This window comes from Mustela putorius, unplaced genomic scaffold (genome assembly GCF_011764305.1).
Source record: "Mustela putorius furo isolate JIRA1106 unplaced genomic scaffold, ASM1176430v1.1 tig00000407_pilon_pilon_pilon, whole genome shotgun sequence".
Taxonomy (NCBI): domain Eukaryota; kingdom Metazoa; phylum Chordata; class Mammalia; order Carnivora; family Mustelidae; genus Mustela; species Mustela putorius.
The window spans coordinates 23,464,251-23,486,281 of NW_025421373.1; the positions used below are offsets into that span (position 1 = coordinate 23,464,251).

Sequence of the window (22,031 nt, forward strand, 5' to 3'; positions counted from 1 at the left end):
CAAAACAAAAAGGCAATCTACTGACTGGGAGAAAATATTTGCATGTCATGTATCTGATAAGGAGTTAATATGGTACTCACACTTTGTCCTTCTTCTCTCAGGAAACTTTTATCCGTGGTTTCTAGTGCAAACTTCCAGAAAATTCTGTGTATGTACTGGTTTATCTGATTCACATCACAGAAAGCAGCATAGTGCAGGGGGAGCATAGGCTCTGCAGTGACATTGCCTGACTTGGAATTCCTGACCCTGTTACTAATTGTGCGAACTTTGGTAAGTACTAGCCCCTCTGGGCCTCTCTGTTCCTGTGGTGGAAAGGCTCTAAAATGGTCCCCCATGATTAGTACCTCCTGCTCTTCACAGATTATATAATCCCATCCTTTTGTGTAACTTGCTTCTAACCAGTAGAAATAATGATATGGGGGATATCGCTTCCATGATTTTTATCTTGCTGGAAAACTTTCTCTCTCTGGCTTTGATGAAGAGAGTTGATGTGTTGGAGAGGTTCATGTGGCCAGGAACAGAGGGTGGCAGCTAGCCAACAGCCAGCAAGGGATAGAGGCCCTCAATCCAGTAGCCCTTAGGGAACTAAATCTACATTATGCAGATCCTTCCCCAGTTGAATCTTCAGACAAGTCCTTGGAACTGGCTGATGCCTTGATGGTAGCCCTGTGCGAGACCGTGAGCCAGGCCCAGATTCCTGATCCCCTCAGCTGGGAAGTAATAAATGTGTCTAAAGCTGGGAAGTTTTGGTAATTTTCCACACAGCAAGAGATGACTAATACATTTCCCTCTTATGTAAAAAGGAGGCAGCAGTAGTCACCTGCCTCATAAACTTATTATAAAGACTAAAGAATATTTTAGAGGACTTTAAAGGATAAAGAACAGTGTGACCAAAATATAGCAAGCATTATGTTCTTGTTAAATAAATAATTTATATTGACACCAAAAAGAGAAAATAAAAATATGATTCCCCCCCGCCTTCATCCAATTCCATGGATTCTCTGAGTTCTACCCACAGACTGCCAAGGGCTCTGTGGGTCCCAGGGTAAAAATTCCTATGTCTAGAACAAATGGAGGACATTAGATGGAGGCTTCCTCTCTTGTTTCTGCCCACCCCATCCTTTCCCTCCTCTATCAGAGGAGAAAATTCCTCTTTGGGCTTCACTTTCTCTCTTTTCTGGTTCCCAGGCCATCCCACTTCCCGGGGAACTTTGTGCCTTTGAGCAGTCCCTAATTTCTGTCATACAGCTGTGTTCCAACATATAGAGCCATCAAAACCTTTGCAAACAAGAGACACCCAATAGTTTGTGCGTGGACATCATGGAGATACAAGCACTAAAGGTGAGCTGAGGGTCGATGGCAGGGGCATCACGCCAGAAGCAACCAAGAAGCAACATTACTGAACGATACTGCAGTGGCCTCATCCAGGGAAGAGAGGAAGACAAGGTGGTCCCAAACCCAGGGAGGTAAACCCTGCAACAAGATAACCTATTTTTGTCACTGGCGGATGCCTGCACCCACCTTTGCCCTGGCTCACACTGACTCCGAGGTGACAGTGGTGAATAGAAAGAGTGAATATGGAAAACATTCCTTGAGCATCCATAATTTCAGAGTCAACTAGGACACCAGCAAATAGAACAGTTTAAACTTTGAAGAGAGAGGGGAAATATGAGAATGACTGTGGGTAATTACCTAAATGTAAACCATTTGAATAAAAGCATTTGGCATCTGGATGATGTTGTGTGATGTGATCCTGGGGTCATTGTGACTTTGGCATTGCCCAAAGGGAAGCCAATTTTTCCAGCCTTTGTATAATCATAACTTACTTGCTGTACTTATAGGCTGATCACTTCTTCCATCTAGAAACTCCTCCTAGGCTCCATGACAATGTGCACTCCTGGTTTCCCTCACACTTCCTTGACTGTTCCTTCTCTGCCTCCTTCCTGGGTTCCATTTCTTCTCCCACCTCTGGTGAACTCATCCATCTGTGGTTTCACCTGTCTCTGTGCTGAGGACTTCCCAGTTTCTGCCACCAGCCCAGCTTCTTTTAGAGCTTTAGAATCATCTGCACAGCTGACCACCTCTATGCAATGCACCTTAGCACCACTGACTCAACCTATCTTCTCCTGAACTTGGCCATTGCCCCACAAACCTACTCTTCCACATTGTCTGCCTTGGTTCATAGCAATACCATCTTCCAAGAGCCCATGCTCTAAGATCCATGCTCTCATTACCCCCATCTCATTCACCACCATGTCTTGTTGACTTAATCCCTTCATGATTCCTGAATCTAGCATCTCAATTCAGGTCACCATCTCTTGCCCAGACTGTTAGAAAAGCCTCCTAACAAGTCAGATTCCTCAGATATTCATCTTAAAGTCATCTGCCAAGAAGTTTTTGGAATACTTTCCCTAAAACCTAAATGTCACTTGTCGTCACAGCCTTGCTTTAAAATTTTTCCAGGGTGCCCTCTGGCCTTTAAAACCCTCTGTGGCTTGACACTTGCTAACTCCATCCTCAGCACATCCTCCAGCCTATGAACAATGGTCATTTCTAGGAAAAGCATATAACTTTCGTTTTCCTTCTGATTATACTTTAATTATGTTTATGACTTTGCTTCAGATCCTGGTGAATTCTTAGCTAAACATGTATAATAAACATTTTTAACATACCATAGTTTATAATAATAATGGTTATTAATATATTAATATATAATATTATTAATATGTTAATAATTCTATATTAATATTAATAATATACATAATATTACTATAATAATAACTATGGTTATTATACTATACTCATAGCAGTTTAAAAACCATACAGAAAATATTCTTTCAATGAAACTAGAAGCTGGTTTTTTGAAAGAATCAGTAAGATTGATAAACCACTGGTCAAACTAATCCGAGAGAGAGAGGGAGAACCCAAATTAATAAAATTATGAAGGAAAAGGGAGGGATCATGACTAACACCAAGGAAATAGAAACAATCATCAGAAATTATTATCAACAGTTATATGCCAATAAGTTAAGCAATGTAGATGAAATGGATGCATTTCTGGAAACCTATAAACTTCCAAAACTGAATCAGTAAGAAATTGACAACCTGAATAGACCAATATCTAGTAATGAGATTGAACCAGTGATGAAAAACCTCCCCCAAGGGGCACCTGGGTGGCTCAGTGGGTTAAGGCCTCTGCCTTCGGCTCAGGTCATGATCCCAAGGTCCTGGGATCGAGCCCCACAGCGGGCTCTCTGCTCAGCCGGGAGCCTGCTTCCCTCTCTCTCTCTGCCTGCCTCTCTGTCTGCTTGTGATCTCCGTCTGTCAAATAAAAAAAAAAAATAATTTAAAAATTAAAAAAAAAAAAAAAACCTCCCCCAAAACAAGAGCCCAGGACGTGATGGATTCCCTGGAGAATTCTACCAAGCATTCAAAAAAGAAATAATACCTATTCTTCTGAAGCTGTTTCAAAAAATAGAAACAGAAGGAAAACTTGCAGATTCTTTTTATGAAGCTAGCATTACCCTGATTCCCAAACCAGGCAAAGATCCCATCAAAAAGGAGAATTTCAGACCAATATCCCTGATGAATATGGATGCCATGATTCTCAACAAGATTCTAGCTAATATGATCCAACAGTACATTAAAAAGATTATCCACCATGACCAGGTGGGATTTATTCATGGGATGCAAGAGTGGTTCAACATTTGCAAAGTAATCAATATGATAGAACAAATCAATAAGAGAAGAGAGAAGAACCACATGGTCCTCTCAATTGATGCAGAAAAAGCATTTGACAAGATACAGCATCCGTTCCTGATTAAAACCCTTCAAAGTATAGGGATAGAGGGACATTCCTCAACTTCACAAAATCTATCTATGAGAAACTCACAGCAAATATCATCCTCAATGGGGAAAAGCTGACAGCCTTCCCTTTGAGATCAGGAACATGACAATGATGCCCACTCTTGCCACTGCTAGTACTGGAAGTCTTAGCAACTGCAATCAGACAACAAAAAGAAATAAAATGTATTCATATTGGCAGAGAAGAAGTCAAACTCTCTCTCTTCACAGATGACATGATACTTTATATGGAAAACCCAAAAGACTCTACTTCCAAACTACTAGAGCTTGTACAGCAATTCAGTAATGTGGCAGTACAAAATCAAAGTACAGAAATCAGCTGCTTTCTTATACACTAACAATGAAAATATAGAAAGGGAAATTAGAGAATCAATTCCATTTACTATAGTACCAAGAACCATAAGATACCTGGGAATAAACCTAACCAAAGAGGTAAAGGATCTGTACTCGAGGAACTACTCCATGCTCATGGATCAGAAGAATAAACATTAAAATGTCTATACTGCCTAGAGCAATCTATACTTTTGATGCCATCCCAATCAAAACTCCACCAGCATTTTTCAAAGAGCTGAAACAGACAATCCTAAAATTTGTATGGAAGCAGAGGAGACCCCGAATTGCTAAGGAAATGTTGAAAAAGAAAAAACGGGACATCACGTTGCCTGATTTCAAGCTTTACTACAAAGCTGTGATCAACCAAGACAGCATGCTACTGGCACAGAAACAGAATAGAGAATAGAGAGCCCCGATATGGACCTGCAACTCTATCATCAAATAATCTTCAACAAAACAGAAAAAAAATATACAGTGGAAAAAAGATATTCTCTTCAATAAATGGTGCTGGGAAAATTGGACAGCTATGTATAGAAGAAAGAAACTCAATCATTCTCTTGCAACCATACACAAAGATAAACTCGAAATGGATAAAAGACCGCAACATGAGGCAGGAATCTATCAAAATCCTAGAAAAATACACTTTCAATTACCCCATCCTTGCTTGGTGCCTATCTTGTCACCCATTTTACTTCTACATATGTTATAAAACCTACAAATAAAATCTTATTTTATTTTTGCTTTTAGCAGTCAATCATCTTCTTAAGATGCTTAAATATTAAGGGATGAAACTCTTACATTTGTCTCTATATTTATCATTTTTCAGATTTCCACCTGCTATCGCTTCCTTGTAATTACAGGACTTCCTTGAACATTTGCAGTGCAGCTCTGTTGGTAATGAATCCCTTCACCTTTTGTAGGTGAAAGTAGTAAGTGAATAATTCAAAATAATTCAAAACAATATTTTTGCTTCTCAAATTTATTTTTGATGGGTAAATTATAGATCGACAATTTAAAATTTTTTTTAAAGATTTTATTTATTTATTTGACAGAGAGAAATTACAAGTACACTGAGAGGCAGGCAGAGAGAGAGAGAGAAGGAAGCAGGCTCCCTGCTGAGCAGAGAGCCCGATGCGGGACTCGATCCCAGGACCCTGAGATCATGACCTGAGCTGAAGGCAGCGGCTTAACCCACTGAGCCACCCAGGCGCCCCAATTTAAAATTTTTTTAATGTTTTAAACATTTACTCTCTTCTATTGCATTTTTTCCCTCTGACAAGTCTGCTGTAATTCTTATTATACAATAAGAATAATGTATCTTTTTTTCTTTCTGCTTTTTATATTTTCCCTTTATCACTGGATTTAAACAATTTGATTATGGTGTGACTTTGTATAGTTTTCTTCATGATTCTTATACCTTGGGTTCACTGAGCTTCTTAGACCTGTTGAGTTTGTACTATTCATCACATTTGGGAAATTTTCAAAAATTTTTTTTTCACAAAAAATTTTAGCACTATCTCAATACAATGCATAGTATTAATCTACAAGAAAGTCAGAGGTGGGTGGGTAATGCTCATGACTACGATGCAATTAATTTGCACCCTTAAGTTGGATCACTCAGACTGATGCAACAATGGGTAATTTGTTCCTATGAACTGTAAATTGAGACTACTAATGTCAGGGCTCAAGACAGTGGCAGTGACTCGAGTGGCAGTGACTAAAGATGGCAGCTAATTTATGCTGTACTCATTTGATATTAACATGAGTGCTCTTCAGATCTATTTTTGAGGACTGCTATGTTGGCTTCAGAGTTTTCCTCTAAACTTCTGCACCCATTACAGAAAACTGGGAGTTTTTGTATTGTGAAAAGGGGCTCCATGGGACACATAACTTTCATAACTAAGCTGGTCTAGTCCCAAACAAATCTGGATGATTTATTACCCTAGGGTCAACATGGTAGAAACTTATTGTACTAAAATGTCTGTAATTTTCCTCTAGTTAAAAAAAAAAAAAGCATATTCCACAGATTAATGAAGAATAAGAAGACAAAGTTTCTGATCTTCAAACTAAGGTCAATTGTGATGAAAACAGTTTTAGTAAAGACCATGGAATTTCAGAAGACATAAAGAAGGAAGGGATGGTAAACATTTGGCACACAAGTATGAATAATTACTATGTGTCTGCCACTATAATTAACAAAGAAAATGGAACATATGCTGTGAATTCCAGGAAGTGGTCCCAGTCAGTTCCACAGAGAAATTTATTTTGGCCATGTCTTAAAAATTATGAGATTGTGAATACAGGTCAAAATGGTGACACTGTTCATGAGGAACAGATGGCCATAAATTGTATGTGATGTTTATCCAACTCAATATGAAGTTGGCTTTTTCATATTCACCCCAGCCTGTGATACCAGAGATGGCTACAGATGAGAGGCAGGTTAGAAGAGGAAAGACAAAGAGGGTGGGAGGGAGGGAATGGTTGTTTAATTAGAAACTAACTTTTATATGCACTGGGATACAAAAAATTTATTTGACTTGCTTTATTGCAGTGGTCTGGAACTGAACATGCAATACCTCTGAGGTATGTTTGTATTGAACTTTGGGCTTGTTGAACTCCACTTTTTATTTTCTATAGTATTTAAAAGACAAATGCATAAAATTATATATAATAGGTTCACAATATATAAAGTTTAATTTATAACATCAATAACAAAGGAGAGATAGACCTATAAAGACATAGAGTTTTTGGATATGACTGAAAGTAAATTGGTATAAATTCAAGACAGATTGTTATAACTTTAGGATGTTTTATGTAATCCCCATGGTAACCACAAAAAAACGTATGTATAAAAAATACACCAAAGGAAGTGAGAAGGAAATAAAAACACATAAATACAAAAAATTAACTAAATGCAAAGAAAAGTAGTAATGAAGGAAGTGAGGCACAAAAGCTATAAGACACAGAAAAAACAAATGACAAGATGGCAGAAATAAGTCCTATCTTATCAGCAATTACTTTAAATGTAAATGGATTAAAATCCACAATCAAAAGGTAGAGACTGACAAAATAGATTTAAAAATGATCCAACTATATGCTGTCTATAAGAGGACTCACTTTAGATCTAAGGACACCATAATGTTTAAGTGAAAGGATACGAAAAATATATTCATGCACATAATTAAAAGAGAGCAGGGTGGCTATACTAATATCAGATAAAATAGACTTTAAGTCAGAAACTGTTATAAGAGACAAAGAAGGGCATTATATATTGATAAAAGAATCAGTTCACCAAGAAGATATAACAATTATACACATATATGAACCAAACATATCTCCAAACTGTGTGAAGCTAACATGGTTAAAACTGGAGACAGAAATAGATCTACAACAACAGTAGGACACTTCAGTCCCCCACTTTCAATAATGTCTGAAACAACCAGACAGGATATCAATAAGGAAAAAGGACTTGAATACCACCAAAGGGCCAAACACACCTAACAGACACATACAAAACATTCCTCCCAACAACAGCAGAAAGTATTTTTCTTAAGTGCGCATGGAACTTTCTTCAGGATAGACAATGTGTTAGACCACAAAACAACTGTTAATAAGTTTTAAAAGACTAAAATCACACAAAGTATCTTTCCAATCACAATGGAATGAAAATAAAAATAGTAGAGGGGAAAGCAAAAAATTCACAAATATGTGGAAATTAAACATACTTCTAAGCAACTAATAGGCCAAAGAAATTGCAAGGTATAGTAGAAAATATATTTTTAAAAAGATTTTATTTATTTATTTGACAGAAAGAGATCATGAGTAGGCAGAGAGGCAGGCAGAGAGAGAGAGAGAGCAGGCTCCCCACTGAGCAGAGAGCCCAATGCGGGGCTCAATCCCAGGACCCTGAGACCATGACCTGAGCTGAAGGCAGAGGCTTAACCCAGTGAGCCACCCAGGCACCCCAGAAAATATTTTGATACAAATGAAAACAAAGCACAACATGCTAAAATTTATAGAATAGAATAAAAGTACTAAAGAGACAATTTATAGCTGTAAACCTTTACATTAAAAAAGAAAGATTTCTGGGGCGCCTGGGTGGCTCAGTGGGTTAAAGCTTCTGCCTTCAGCTCAGGTCATGATCTCAGGGTCCTGGGATCGAGCCCCACCTCAGGCTCTCTGCTCAGCGGGGAACCTGCTTCCTCCTCTCTCTCTGCCTGCCTCTCTGCCTACTTGTGATCTCTGTCAAATAAATAAATAAAATCTTAAAAAAAAAAAAAAGAAAAAAGAAAGATTTCAATTCAACAACCTAACCGTACACCTTAGAGAACTAGAAAAAGAACAGAAACATAAACTCAAAGCTGGCAAAAAGAAGAAAATAGTAAAGATCAGAGAATGATGTAGTATATTTGGTAAGGTTGCCTAACAAGTACAGTATGGGAGCTTAGTATCATTTTCCTTTCTGTTACAAATTCAACAGTATGCATTCAGTTTTAAAACACTCCTACAGCCAATGAGATACAATTATAGACACTAACCTGAAACAGAAATAGTTGTCTCCTTTTGCTGGTTTAGCCTGGAGTTGAGGATGGAACAGAGCACAGTCTTTTTGGGTTCAGTTACCAGGATTGAAGATTCGTTGGAGAATAGGCTTTTCCCATTTGGGGTGTCATTTTCAGAGTATGGATTTAAGTTATGTCCTTAGAGCTTTCCGGCTTGCCTCAGGCTCTGGGTACCACCCTGCAGCCTTACACACCAGAGGGACTACTTTGACATCACTGTTCTTGATGAGAACATGAGAGGAATTTTCTATTCCTGCAAAATGAGAAGGGAACAAGCAGCTCAACTAAGAAATCAAGTGTTTTGATTCTAGTTTGAGTGTTTTGAATATGATGAACCAAACAGAAGGACTGTGATCTCTTGTACAACTTAGGGAGGAAACAATGATATGAATTTATATTTATAAGGAAATTATGAATAATTTCATCAAAATTAACGATTACCCCCAAGGAATCAAACATAGCAGAAAAAGACAAGAACAAGAACATTTAAAGACCTGAAATAATCGAAAATTGTGAAGAAAGTAAGATAATAATGAGAAGCTTAGCACAAGAATTTATAGCAATTGCAGAAGCACACTAAAAGCTGGTAGAATGGTGCAGTTCCAACTAAAAGTCCTTACACTCTACCCACGAGGTCAAATTGTCAAAGCAGAGCCTTGTAAAGTATTTATGCACTTAACTTAATAGCTTGTCATCCTCATGCAGGGGCCACGCTAATCTTCTCTGTATTGTTCCAATTTTAGTATGTGTTGCCCAAGTGACTACTGTATTTAAGAGCAAATTTTACCAATAATCAGTGAAAGATACAAGCAAAAAACAAGCACAAAGATAGCAATATTTGTCTTTGGAAGGGTCCAAACTATCATCCGTACCTCCAAAAAAATAGATTTTTGCACTGGGATATATTTTATTTTCAGGTGAAGAGATGAATGTTCATGGTGTGTGTTGTACATGTTGCCCTAGGAAACTATGTAAGTTCAGAGCTTTGTTTTTACATCCCATCAGTTACACAGGGAACCTACCTGACTGACTTCTGTTCTCTCAATTGTGCCCCCTACTCCATAAATTCCAGATTCGTTTATAATAAGCAAAGCAAAAATTCTGCTAAGAACATTCTCAGATGAGAACTTCTTTGGTGATCTTCCTACTTGTAAATTCCAGCAGAATGTTTACCTGGAGGAGGGAGTTACAGAGCCTTTGTCAATTCTTCTCTTTTTGCAGGGACCTGCAGGAATCACAGTACAGAGAGTGGCAATGCAGGAATCACAGTACAGAGAGTGGCAAGGAGTAGGAGAGTGAATTAGGATATGCTAGTTTCATCCTGTGCTCCCCAGACACCATACTGTGCATTGTGAAATGTGGCTTCTCTTAAGGCACCTGTTGGAAGACAGTGACATATTTCTGAGTATGCATGAAACGGACATTGGGCTCCAAGGAGAATGTTTCTGACCCCTACCTCTCTTAGCCATCATCTGGGTTCATAATTCTTCATAGTCTAAAAATTCTTTTGATATATTTTCCAGCTTTCCGTCTCTGTCCACAGTGAGGATCCGTGGGGGCAGGCAGTGCAAAGCAGGAAGCAAGGCTAAAGACAGTAGGATGACAGATGGAATGAACATACTTAGAGTAAATTAGAAATAGAAATGGTACATTGATCAGTTTGCGTCTGATGAAGTTCAAGCATGTTTCAACATGTGCAGTACATCAGTCTTCAGTGAGGCCAGAAGAGCAGGAGCAATGAAGATGATTAGAGGAAGGATTCAGAGATATGCAGACGTTCCAAAGGTTCTTGAGATCCAAATTTCCAAACTTGGGTTTTGTATATTACCTTCTCAAAAGAACAAAGCAATAAGCTCCGTCATATACATAAATTTTAAACATTATAAAGTTGGTGATTAGTATCAGCATAAAAAAGATTGGCCAAAACCATCAAGTAATTATGAACCTACTTTTGCTCTTCTGTTCATTTCAGGAAATCCCATAATTTACTCAACACTCAAAGTCCGAACAGCATATGTGTTGAGTATTCTCAGGGTCTTGTGCGGTGCCTGGGAAAGATGGGAGTCAAAACTCCTGGTACTTGTTGAATCCAGTATAACTGGAAAGAGGATCAACTGATATTTCCACATTACCACATTACCACATCTCCACATTACCATATGTCAAGCTTCTTTTCCAGTAGCTAGAGCTTAGAAAACATTGTTTTTTTAAAGATATTTATTTATTTATTTATTGAGAGAGAGAGAAACTTGTTTGAGTGGGAGCATGGCTTGGGAGGAGTAGAGAGGGAGGGAGAGACAGTCCTAAGCAGCCTCCACCCTGAGCTCAGAGCCCGAGGTGGGATGCAGAGCCTGAGCCGGCTGCATCTCAGGACCTTGAGATCATCACCTGAGCCAAAACCAAGAGTCAGAGACTCAACCCACTGGGCCACCCAGGTGCCCCATTTTTCATTTCTGAATCCATGTTTACATAGCTCCAAACATTCAGCTGGACTGGAGTAAACCTAGTAATTATAATGCACACTAAACTTTGAGGATTCTATGTCTAAATGATAATCTCAGCTTTGCAATAACTAGAAGACAAAAATTACTCCGTATTATGATTAATCTGGCTCTTGTTTATGAGCCAGATATTTTATTATGAAGCCCATGATACTTGACTTAATTTTCCATGGGGATATAACTTATGCATCAAATATGGTGTGATATTGTTTAGGTTTTGCATTTAAAATCTGAGGGGATTCAGCATTAGAAAGAAAACTATTTGGGATAAAGAGAATAATTCAATTAGAATGAATCATCTCTATCTACATATAATACATAATTACAGTGAGTTCATAAGCATTTTAGATAAATAAATTTTATATTTCTATCCTATGTGAATACTTTAAAAATAATATGAAGCAACACATATCCAGAAAATTAACTCAAATGTAGAAGAAAGAGTTGTCAAGTAGGTCACTTATACTGTTACTTAAATGTTTCCTTCCAGTCTTTAACTTTAAGCCACAGGGTTTATTTAAGTGACGATTTTGAGAGCTTTGATGTTTCTTTGTTTTTCAAAGCATTTCCCGGTGTCTTAATCATGGCAATGGCAACTTAAGAACTTATCTGGACTTCTCTCTACAGACTCTGTCATTTGAATCAGATGCCAAAAAAATACTGTGACCAATGTCACAAGAGCCACCATGCTCAGGCCAGAAATAGAAGATGTAATTCATGGACCTTCCTGGCCCATAAGGGGTGTAGGTACCATGAACACAAAGAAGTCATCATCCATATGAAGTAACCTGTCCTAATTACTGAGTGATTTAGTCTTTAACCAATTGCTGCTAGCTTATCATAGAGTCTACCTCATTTCTCACAATTTCAGCTGATGCTCACTGACTCTTACATTATCATCTCTAAGCTCCCAGGGCTACCCTTCCTCCAACAACCACATTTTCAGCTAAAGGCAATCCTAGATCATATGTTCTCTATCCCTACAAAATATGTATTAAATAACACTTACTAAGCTAAAGAGATGCAGTTACTTTTTTTTTTTTTAAAGATTTTATTTATTTACTTGACAGAGAGAAATCACAAGTAGATGGAGAGGCAGGCAGAGAGAGAGAGAGAAGCAGGCCCCCCACTGAGCGGAGATCCCGATACGAGACTCGATCCCAGGACCCTGAGATCATGACCTGAGCCAAAGGCAGCGGCCCAACCCACTGAGCCACCCAGACGCCCGAGATGCAGTTACTTAAACCTCTATTTTCCCATGCACAGAGTCAAGAAATTTTTTATTCAACTCACTGAGCAAGTATTTACAGGATACCTACTCTGTGACAGACCTTGTTCTAAGCTTTTGGGATATTTCCAGGAAGAGCAATGAGACCAGAGTAGCTGGAGCTGTGTGATCAAAACTAGGCTAGTGATTGGAACTCCTGCTACTTCTGTTATATTCTCATATAACAGAAATCACTATTTGTGTTCTTTGAAGTACAGATGAGATACAACTTCAGGGCCCTCCGAGCGTCATGTTAAATATCAAAATTCTCTTAAGGGTATATGATTTCATAAAATGCATCAACATAAAAACTAACTGAAAGACTATCAAAGCAAATCATATTTGTCCTACAAATGAAAAATTCTTATCATAAAACAAAAATTATTGAGTAAATAGGAATGTGTACAACATATATTGTATTATGTGAGGGCCCACTACAAAATGAACATATGGGGACCCTTGTTCAAAAATCTAAAAGAAAGGACTACTAAGGATACTAAAATATATAGATATTATCTTTAAAAATATTTTACTACTTATAAATATAATAGAGATAGTAGTTATGTATCAGAATATAAATTTTAAAATTGTGAAAAATATTTTGGCATCATGATTATATAAAATAAGGGATAAAACCCTTTATTATGTGATAACTTGATTGAACAGATATTTTTGGCTTGGCTTTATGTCTTCAAAGTTCATACTTCTAGTAACTTCATTATCAAATTAATATAACTGAAAGCAAAATGAGTTGCTCTTGGCAAACCCAAGACTGCAAATAATTTTTAATAATTTTTAATTTTGAGAAGACTATTTCCATTGATGAACTGTTAAGAGTATTTTATAGACTGTGACAATACTGGGATGTATTTCTGATAAGTTATCTTGAAGTATAAATTATAGTACATTTACAGTTGATGAATTTCACAACACCTCTTCTAAAAAGATTTAGCTCTTCATATACTTGAGTTTCCTGTCCGAATTTAACTTTAAAGGTTATGCAGTGATAATTTAATGTAAGCTATAACATTTTCTGTAATTTGTGGTCATGCAAGAAACCAAAAGTGCCTTCAAGAAATAGTGCAAAACACCTATTTATGTATTGTCTCTCTGTATGTTCAATTAAAAGGAAACATTAATTTTCCAATTGTCTTGTTGATAACTGGTTTATGCAAAGCTTCATATAAAAACCAGTGGAGTTTTTTCTGTCGAATTGGGTGGTCTTTAAATGTAAGTGGTATTTCTAAGCCTGTGGGTATTTGCCTTGACCCAGCAATTTTCAAATTTTCAGAGACTCTGAACTCTGAAGAATTCTAACAACTTTTTGATATACTTTATTGCAATGTCCATGGGTATGCTGTTATTTTATAATAATTTGCTGACAAAGTTTACTGCCTGGGCATCTACAGTAACTGTCCTAGTCTCAGGCCAGAGAGTTAACAATTATAGTCACTATAGTGGTGGGGTCTCGGAATGGTCAGGAAGCCAGTCAGGTCCCTGTGCTTGCTGTTCCACATGGAGCCCCTCTTCTCTCCTGTGGCTGTACCCACTATTGTCACCACTATCGCTTCTGCAGCTCCCACCTTAGTGATCCCTGTGCACATTCAGACACAGGCATGAGGCCAGTTGCTCAGGACCTGGGCCACATGCCTTGCTTACTGGTTTCACTCAACAGCAGTGATCGCTGCTCACAGTCTGTGGGGTAGCTGGGTTCACCTGGGTAGTTCTTCTCTAAGTGGTATGTACTGTGACAGCAGTCATCTGACGGGTCAGTAGGTTTGGGATGTCCAAGATGGTTCACTGGAGGTTCAGCTGATTCATAATGTCCACAATGGTGGCAGCTGGGCCTTTGCTGAAGGCTGAGATCTCCTGTGGGGCTATCATCTAGAGCACTTTGGTTCTCCTCCATGTGGCCTCTTCAGCTGGCCCACTTAGGCTTCCTTAAAAGCCTATCATGGTTCATTGATAATCACACTCTTCTGTAGAGTGGTTGGATCCTTGGAGTACAAAATTGGAAGCTCTTAGGCCTTTTTTAAAGCTTAGGATATGAATTAGCACAAACTAATGTTCTGCAACATTTTATATTTAAACAAGTTGCAAGGCCAGCTGAAATTCAAGTGGGGGCACCAAATGAGAGAAACACCAGAAGGAATTGTTCACTGGTAGCCATCGATGTAAGACATTACTGCAGTCTCCCATCTTTCTCTTTCCAAATGGGAATGTTCATTGTGGTTATCCTATCTCTGTTCTTTCATTGGCTTTTGGATGTGGAGGCAGATAACTTGTGATTTTTAGTTCACAAGTCTCTGAATTAAGAGAGGGTATATCTGAAACCTACATAGAAACAAACATGAGTCCTGGACTTTGAACCTCAGGATGAAATGACAGAAATTTTTGCCTCCTTTTGGGAGGGGGTGAGGATACTATGCATGCTAAGTTAAACGGGGTAAATATTTGTGATCTGAAAAGTAGACCATGGCTGATTAAATTATTTTTCAAAAATATTTTCTATTCTTTCCTGTCAAACCCCTCAAATATTGGCATATCAGTTAATTGTTGTTGCATAATAAATTACCACAAACTAGTAGTTTAAAAAATACTTGTGTATTAATTCACAGATTTTGAAATCAGGAGCCCAGGCACAATTTAACTGGGTCTTTAGCTTCAGCAATTCTCACAGGCTATAAAGAAGTTGTCAGCCAGAGCTGAGGTGTCATTTGAATGCTCACCTGGAAAAGGAGATGCTTCCAGGCTCACGCAGGTAATTGGCAGAATTCATTTTCCTATGGATTTTTCTTTTTTTCCTGGCTGGTTTTTAGCGTAAGCCACCTTGTCAAGTGGCACTCTCTCCATATTACTCCCCTCAAATGAACAGAACACTTCATCCACCTCAGCAAGGAAGAACATCCACTAGTATTGCCTTTTCATTTTTTGTTATGTAATAACAGAGGTGACACCTTTGTCATAGTCTATAGGTTAGAGGTAAGTCACAGGTCTTGCCACATAAGAAGGAGTTACACAAGGGGAGAGTATCAAGATGTGGAAATTAAAAAAAAAAAAAAAAAAGATGTGGAGGTAATTAGAGTCAATCTTAGAGTCTGTCTGACACACCAGGCCCCTCGTTGAAGGAATTTTTGTACCATATATTTCAGACCTGAACATACAACCTAATTTAAGACAATGGAATGGAAGCAAAAGTGATAGGAGCTTTTAGAATTACCGTGTGGTCTGCCACCCTCACTGCCCTTGCCCCCGTGACTAGCAATGTTCCAGATGGTCATGTGACTGCATCCCATTTGCCTCCCAAGTTGTCCTTCCATGTGGATTTCCTTCTTTTCAGCTCTTATAACTCTTTTCCCCCAAACCCTGTATTTCTTATTTTCCTCTCTTTCATACATTCCAGACTCCTTCCTAACTTCTGAATCTTTCCCTCATTACTAGTCAACCCTCTCAAATATCTTCACACTTTAGTCTCCTCATCTGAAGGTCTTGTCTTCTTGCATCATCTTGTCTTCTTGCATCATACCCTGGTGGGCTGAGCTGAGCTCTCTGGTCCTCAGACTGGGCAAATGGCAGACACCAAGTCACAATATCTGACAGTCTGCTGGGTTCACCTGGGTAGTTCTTGCCCAGTCCTCAGACTGGGCAAATGGCAGACACCAAGTCACAATATCTGACAGTCTGCTTTTCTCCTGTCACAAAGTTGGGCCTACTCGCAGATCTGTCCTGATCCATCCAAACTCCAATTGTATATATTGGCAGTAGCCAATCCTGGCATATCCATTTAAGAATAGAAACCACGGGGCGGCTCAGTTGGTTGAGTGTCTGACTCTTGATTTCAGCTCAGGTCATGATCTCGGGCTGTGAGATCGAGCCCCACATCAGCTCTGTGCTGGTTTTGGAGCATGCTTAAGATTCTCTCTCCTTTTGCCCCAACTCTTAAAAAAAAAAAAAAAGAGTGGAAACTATCTTTGTAAATACAATTTCAATGGTTGTTTGCTGAAGGAAGCAGGTTAGTGTGGTGGAACAGCCAATGATAAGCATGGAACAGAGGAAACAGAGGGCCGGCAGATGAGATAAATGTAAATGAGAGACAAATGATCAATTTTGTGTATGGAGTATCCTGTGCTTCACAAAAATCCCAGAAACCAGGGCTATAAAGAGTAGGAGGAATACAGCTGCACACCTTTTCTCTCTGTGTCTACAATGCATATAAACACATAAAATAATATACATATACAAATACAGAAACATGAGAACATAAATTGGAGGGGAGTAAATAGAGTCAAATTGTTCTAAGTATCTGCATTTGACTAGAAAGTGGTAGCAGTATTGATATATATTAGATCTGAATAAATATAAATTACATGTTCTTTTGTGTAGGGTAACCAGAAAAGGATTAGTAGAGGAATGCATAACTAATAAAATAAGAGGAAGGAAAAATAAAATATTAAAAAATATTCAGGCTATTTAAATGTATATAAAAATTAAAGTGTATAAAAATATATACAAAACAAAAACAGGAGAAATGGACAACATATTGTAAGATGTTACATGTATACCCAAATATATCAAAATCTAATTAATTGTAACTAGACTACATATTATGCAAAAAGGCATAATAAGATGATAAAAAGATGAATAGAGTGAGTTTTTTTAAGGAACTATATGCTCCTATTAGACATATTTTAAGATGAGGAAATGTGTATCATTCAAACACTAATAAAGAGAAAGCTGTTATATCACTCTACACTGGACAACAGACCTCCTTAAAAGGAAGGGGAGGTTACTAGCAATAAGGAGGGGAAATTGATCAGAATATATAACTATTATTTCAATTTAAATATGAGCAACAAAGATATATTAGCATGTTTGTCATCTACGTGAAATGGTGAGATGTACATTACTCCCTGTTTTCTAAACTAAGGGTCTGTATAAGGCAAAATATTCTCCATTATCAGAAAAGGATGTCTTTTCAACCTCAAGGTAAGAAATTACACTATGTGAGCTCTCTTGTGCACTTAGTTCCAAGATTATCTGTTTCAATGATTCTGAGTTTCCATGGTCTTATGGAGAAGGTAAAGCCATTTTCACTGTTCTAAATGGAAAATCCTGTGGCAGGTGTTTTGGTTAGATTGGTATGGGGCATGGCAGAGAAAAGAATGTGACTTCAAAGTAGCAAGCAGCATACCTAAAAGGTATTAAAGTGACCAAATTTAGTAAAAACAGAAAAGCCAATGCAATTGTTTAGTCCAGGCATCAATATATCCTAATTTAAAGATTTTATTTATTTATTTGTCAGAGAGAGAGCGAGCGAGAGCAAGCACAGGCAGACAGAGTGGCAGGCAGAGTCAGAGGGAGAAGCAGGCTCCCTGCGGAGCAAGGAGCCCGATGTGGGACTCAATCCCATGATGCTGGGATGATGACCTGAGCTGAAGGCAGCTGCTTAACCAACTGAGCCACCCAGGCGTCCCAGCATATCCTAATTTAAAACTGAATTGAAACAGCCCGTGGGAAGTTACTGGAGATGGGGGAGTTCACCTGCTGGTTGACTTTTTTTTTTTTTTCAAGTGTGGTTGACACCCAAGGTTACATTAGTCTCAGGTATACAGCTAGCTATTCAACAATTCTATACATTATGCCATGCTCACCACAAGTAGAGCTCCCACGTGTCCCCATACATCACTGGTACAATACCACTGACTACTATTCTCTATGCTGTACCTTTTATTCCCACAACTGTAGTGATCTTATCTTGAATGAGGATGTCATTGTTGAAGAGTGTCAATAAAGATGGATGAGACAATCTGAAATTATGAAGACAGGGGAAAAACCATTATCTTTCTTGGTAATGATATATAATTCAAAGAACCTCTCTGATGCAAACTAATAAAAAAGGGACTATAAATTTGAAAACATAAGTCAAAATTGTACACAGGAAAAAAACAGAAATATCTGCATAAATATACTAAAGCAAGATATAACCCCACAAGCTCTTATTTCCAAATATTTCTGTTGCTTTGAATTATAATCATTAATATGAATCATCATTAATCACATTCTTTTATCATTTTCTAAGAGGTAAGCATATTAGGGAGAACACCTTGAACTGTCCTTTAGAAATATGAAATAGTTGAGCCTTTCTATTATCCTTTCTCATTGGAATAATTTCCATTACTGGTGATACTTTAAAAATTTTTGCTTTTTCTCTATGATTTTTGTTGTTTCTTATTTCTCTCATTGACATATAATTAACACACAATGAAATGCGAAAATCTTACGTGTACTTGTTTGAGGCACTAATATCTCACTTTGGAGTAATATATTTTTACAAAATAGAACTATGATCAGAATATAAAATTATTCTTCTCCAGTGTAATAGTCCTTTTCTAAACAGCCATAAACTAAAAAATAATAAATGGTCCTCACTAATAGTTTTCTTCTTTCCCTTCCTGGAGGATTATTTCTCCGGGCACTGGTCTTCTGTGTGGGATTCCCAGGTGACAGAACCATGGAAAGCTGCAGGTACTCTTAGACCCTTTTCTCTGCCTGGTCTGTGGCCCAGCAACGTACTCTCTGTTGAGGGGCTCTGTCTGCCTTCCTGCAGGAGTCCATACACTGCGCCCAAACTGGCCCAAATTGTTCATCAACAATTGGAACTTCCGGTTCCCATCTTATGGGAGATTTGAATCAGGAATCAAGAAAATTCAGAAGGCTCTTCTCCCACAGGCCCCGGGGAGTATTTCTAGCACTAAACGATAAGTCCATCCTCCTCTGTTAAGAGAAGCCTGAGTCTGGAAAACTGCTTGGAGTTCTCTGCATGATGGCGCCTCTCCTCCACTCTCATGTCTGAAATTAGCACCTGGGTTTACTTCCAGCACGAAAGGAATCTATTCAAAGCACCACCCCTCCCCAGTCACTTTCATACAAAACTCACAGGTGTCTTTACTTGGGCCTATCTCTTTGTTTTTCTAACCCCAGCCACAAAACCTATTCTTTTCTAGCCTGACTACAACCCACATCCCAGATGAGCCACAGACAGAGTCCTGTCAAAAAACCTGCTGCCTTCTGGTTGACCTGGCCAACAATGACCCCCACCCCACACCCAGCCATGGGTGCAGCTGTAACCCTCTCCTACCCTTAAGAACCCCTTAAAAGGCCCAGCTTGTCAGAAACTTGGGGCAGACATTTCTCTAGATGTCGGGTCCCCCTCCCCCATGGAAAGTGAACCCTGTCCTGCTTGTGGCTCTACTCTTTGCAATTCTTTGCCCCCAATCTCACAGGGCCACCCTAACCCAGCAGAAAACCCATCCCTTCCTTGGGCCCATGACTGAGAAGGGGGAGAGAGAAAAGGCTACATATTGAGAATGTGATTCTCTAGAAATGGAGATTTTTCTCATTCTAAGCTAGTCCTAACCAGAGGTTAGCTCAAGTGCTAAGTCCAAATTTGATCTCTGAACTCTTTAAAGCCCATCCTGAACCATGGTTTTTACTACTAATTCTCAGACTTTGATGATCTTAATTCCAGAAGTTCTGATTTTAATTTCTAGGTCAGGCCCAGAAATCTATTTTTTTTCCTCAAGGACTCTTAGTGATTTTGCTTAGGAAATAGCAGTAGCACACAGTTGGAAAATACTACTTTAAACTCAACTCACTTCTTTGAAGCTTTCAATTTCCTTAAACATAAATCTCTTAACCATTCTACATACAGCATCTACACACCATTATGCCATGTGAGTGAACACAAAGACAACCAGTTCTTCACCCCTTAAAACTCTCCAGAAAAGAAATATACAAGATTATTAGTAACATTTATTGTTTGGGGATTATTAGAAGTCTGGAGAAGGAATATCTCACTAGAGAAAGACAATGTTATATTCTGTATAAGTAATTCTGTTTTGTAAAGATGAATTACTCCAAAGTGAGACATTAGTAACTCAGACAAGTAATAAATACCAAAAAGAAATCGAAAGTGTAAATATAGACATTGCTGTACCTGAAGAAGAACCAGTCCTGAATGAATGGAATTTGATTAGAAAATTTAGAAAATAGTGTGTGCAAAATGAATCCATACATTGTAGGTAAATGTTAATATTTAGCCAGTTAGCTTGAAAAATAGATTGTAAAGCCTTAAAATAAATAATTTAATTCAGTAATTTCTGGTATCATGGTTACTATAAAATTATCATTATAAAATGTATTGATTAAGGATATATATTTGGGTGCATGTGAGTGGCTCAGTTGGTTAAATGATCTTGATCTCTTGATCTCAGCTCAGGTCTTGAGTTCAAGCCCCATGTTGGACTCCACTCTGGGCATGGAGCCTACTTAAAAAAAAAAAAAAAAAAAGAATGTATATTTGGAAAATAGCCTTTTTTTGAAGAGAGAATTCTAAAAGATACAGAAAACAGCATATGTATTTTGCTTCACAATTTTTAATATAAGTTTTTTTTCTGGTGTACAAAATTTGCATAGCTAGGTAGTTAGAAGAACATTTTAATACTTAACTTTCAAAATTCATTTTTATGATTTAATTGTACCTCTTAACCTATATTGATAAGTCATATGTAAAGATCACTTTTGGACAACAAATCAATGTCTTAATTCAAAGGACATTAAGAAAATATATATTGTGGCGTACCTGGGTTGCTTAGTTAGTTAAGTGTCCAACTCTTGGTTTCAGCTCAGGTCATGGTCTCATGGGTTATGAGATAAAGCCCCAGGCCAGGCTCCATGCTCAGTGGAGAGGCTGCTTGAGGATTCTCTCCCTCTGCTCTTCTCCCACTCATGCGCTCTCTAAAATAAGTATTCAAAAAAGATAAAATACATACTGTGTCAATATAACTCAGTTGAACAGATGTGTCAACTTTAAAAAAATTCACATGAAACCACCATCTGAATTGCTTATCTTACATGAAATTATAATGTTGCTTAGTAGATTTGTGATAATTTGACCTAATATTTTAACTGTGGCTAAAATTCTCCTGAAATATATAACATAGGAAAAGAAAGAAGAAAAGAATTGGTTCTGAGCAGGGTCAATGATGAAGGACAAGACACCAAAATAAATAGAGGAAGATGTGAAGTTAACAATCATTATTTAATATTATTGTTTTAGTACCTTTCTCACTTTCCTCTTTTTTTTTTTTTTTCAGTAAGTTCATACTAACCAGGATACAAATAAGGTCCACACCTTATATTTGATTATGTCTCTTAATTTTTTTTTTAAAGATTGTATTTATTTACTTGACAGAGATCACAAGTAGGCAGAGAGGCAGGAAGGGGGCGTGGGAAGCAGGTTCCCTGCTGAGCAGAGAGCCCGATGCGGGGCTTGATCCCAGGACCCTGAGATCATGACCTGAGCCAAAGGCAGAGGCTTTAACTCACTGAGCCACCCAGCGCCCCATGTCTCTTAATTTTACGGCACAAAATGTGATTTATCTTTGTAAATGTTCCATGCACACATGAGAAAAAATGGTATGTTGCCATTATTTGGTAGTGTGA

At 38.0% G+C, this 22,031-nt stretch overlaps 1 long non-coding RNA gene and 1 other non-coding gene across 2 annotated transcripts in view; both read right to left on the minus strand.

Annotated features, from left to right (window-relative positions):
• LOC123391934 overlaps positions 1 to 20,744 on the minus strand; it is a 28,999-nt gene extending 8,255 nt beyond the window's left edge. Inside the window, exons 1-4 of the long non-coding RNA XR_006606620.1 lie at positions 18,252 to 20,744; positions 10,216 to 10,344; positions 9,933 to 10,136; positions 8,736 to 9,012 (exon numbers count right to left, since the gene is read on the minus strand). This is a non-coding gene — a long non-coding RNA (uncharacterized LOC123391934). The remainder of the gene's footprint in view (positions 1 to 8,735; positions 9,013 to 9,932; positions 10,137 to 10,215; positions 10,345 to 18,251) is intronic.
• LOC123391966 lies at positions 9,420 to 9,524 on the minus strand. The gene has a single exon (XR_006606642.1). It is a non-coding gene; the product is annotated as a U6 spliceosomal RNA (small nuclear RNA).
• Positions 20,745 to 22,031: the final 1,287 nt, after the last annotated feature.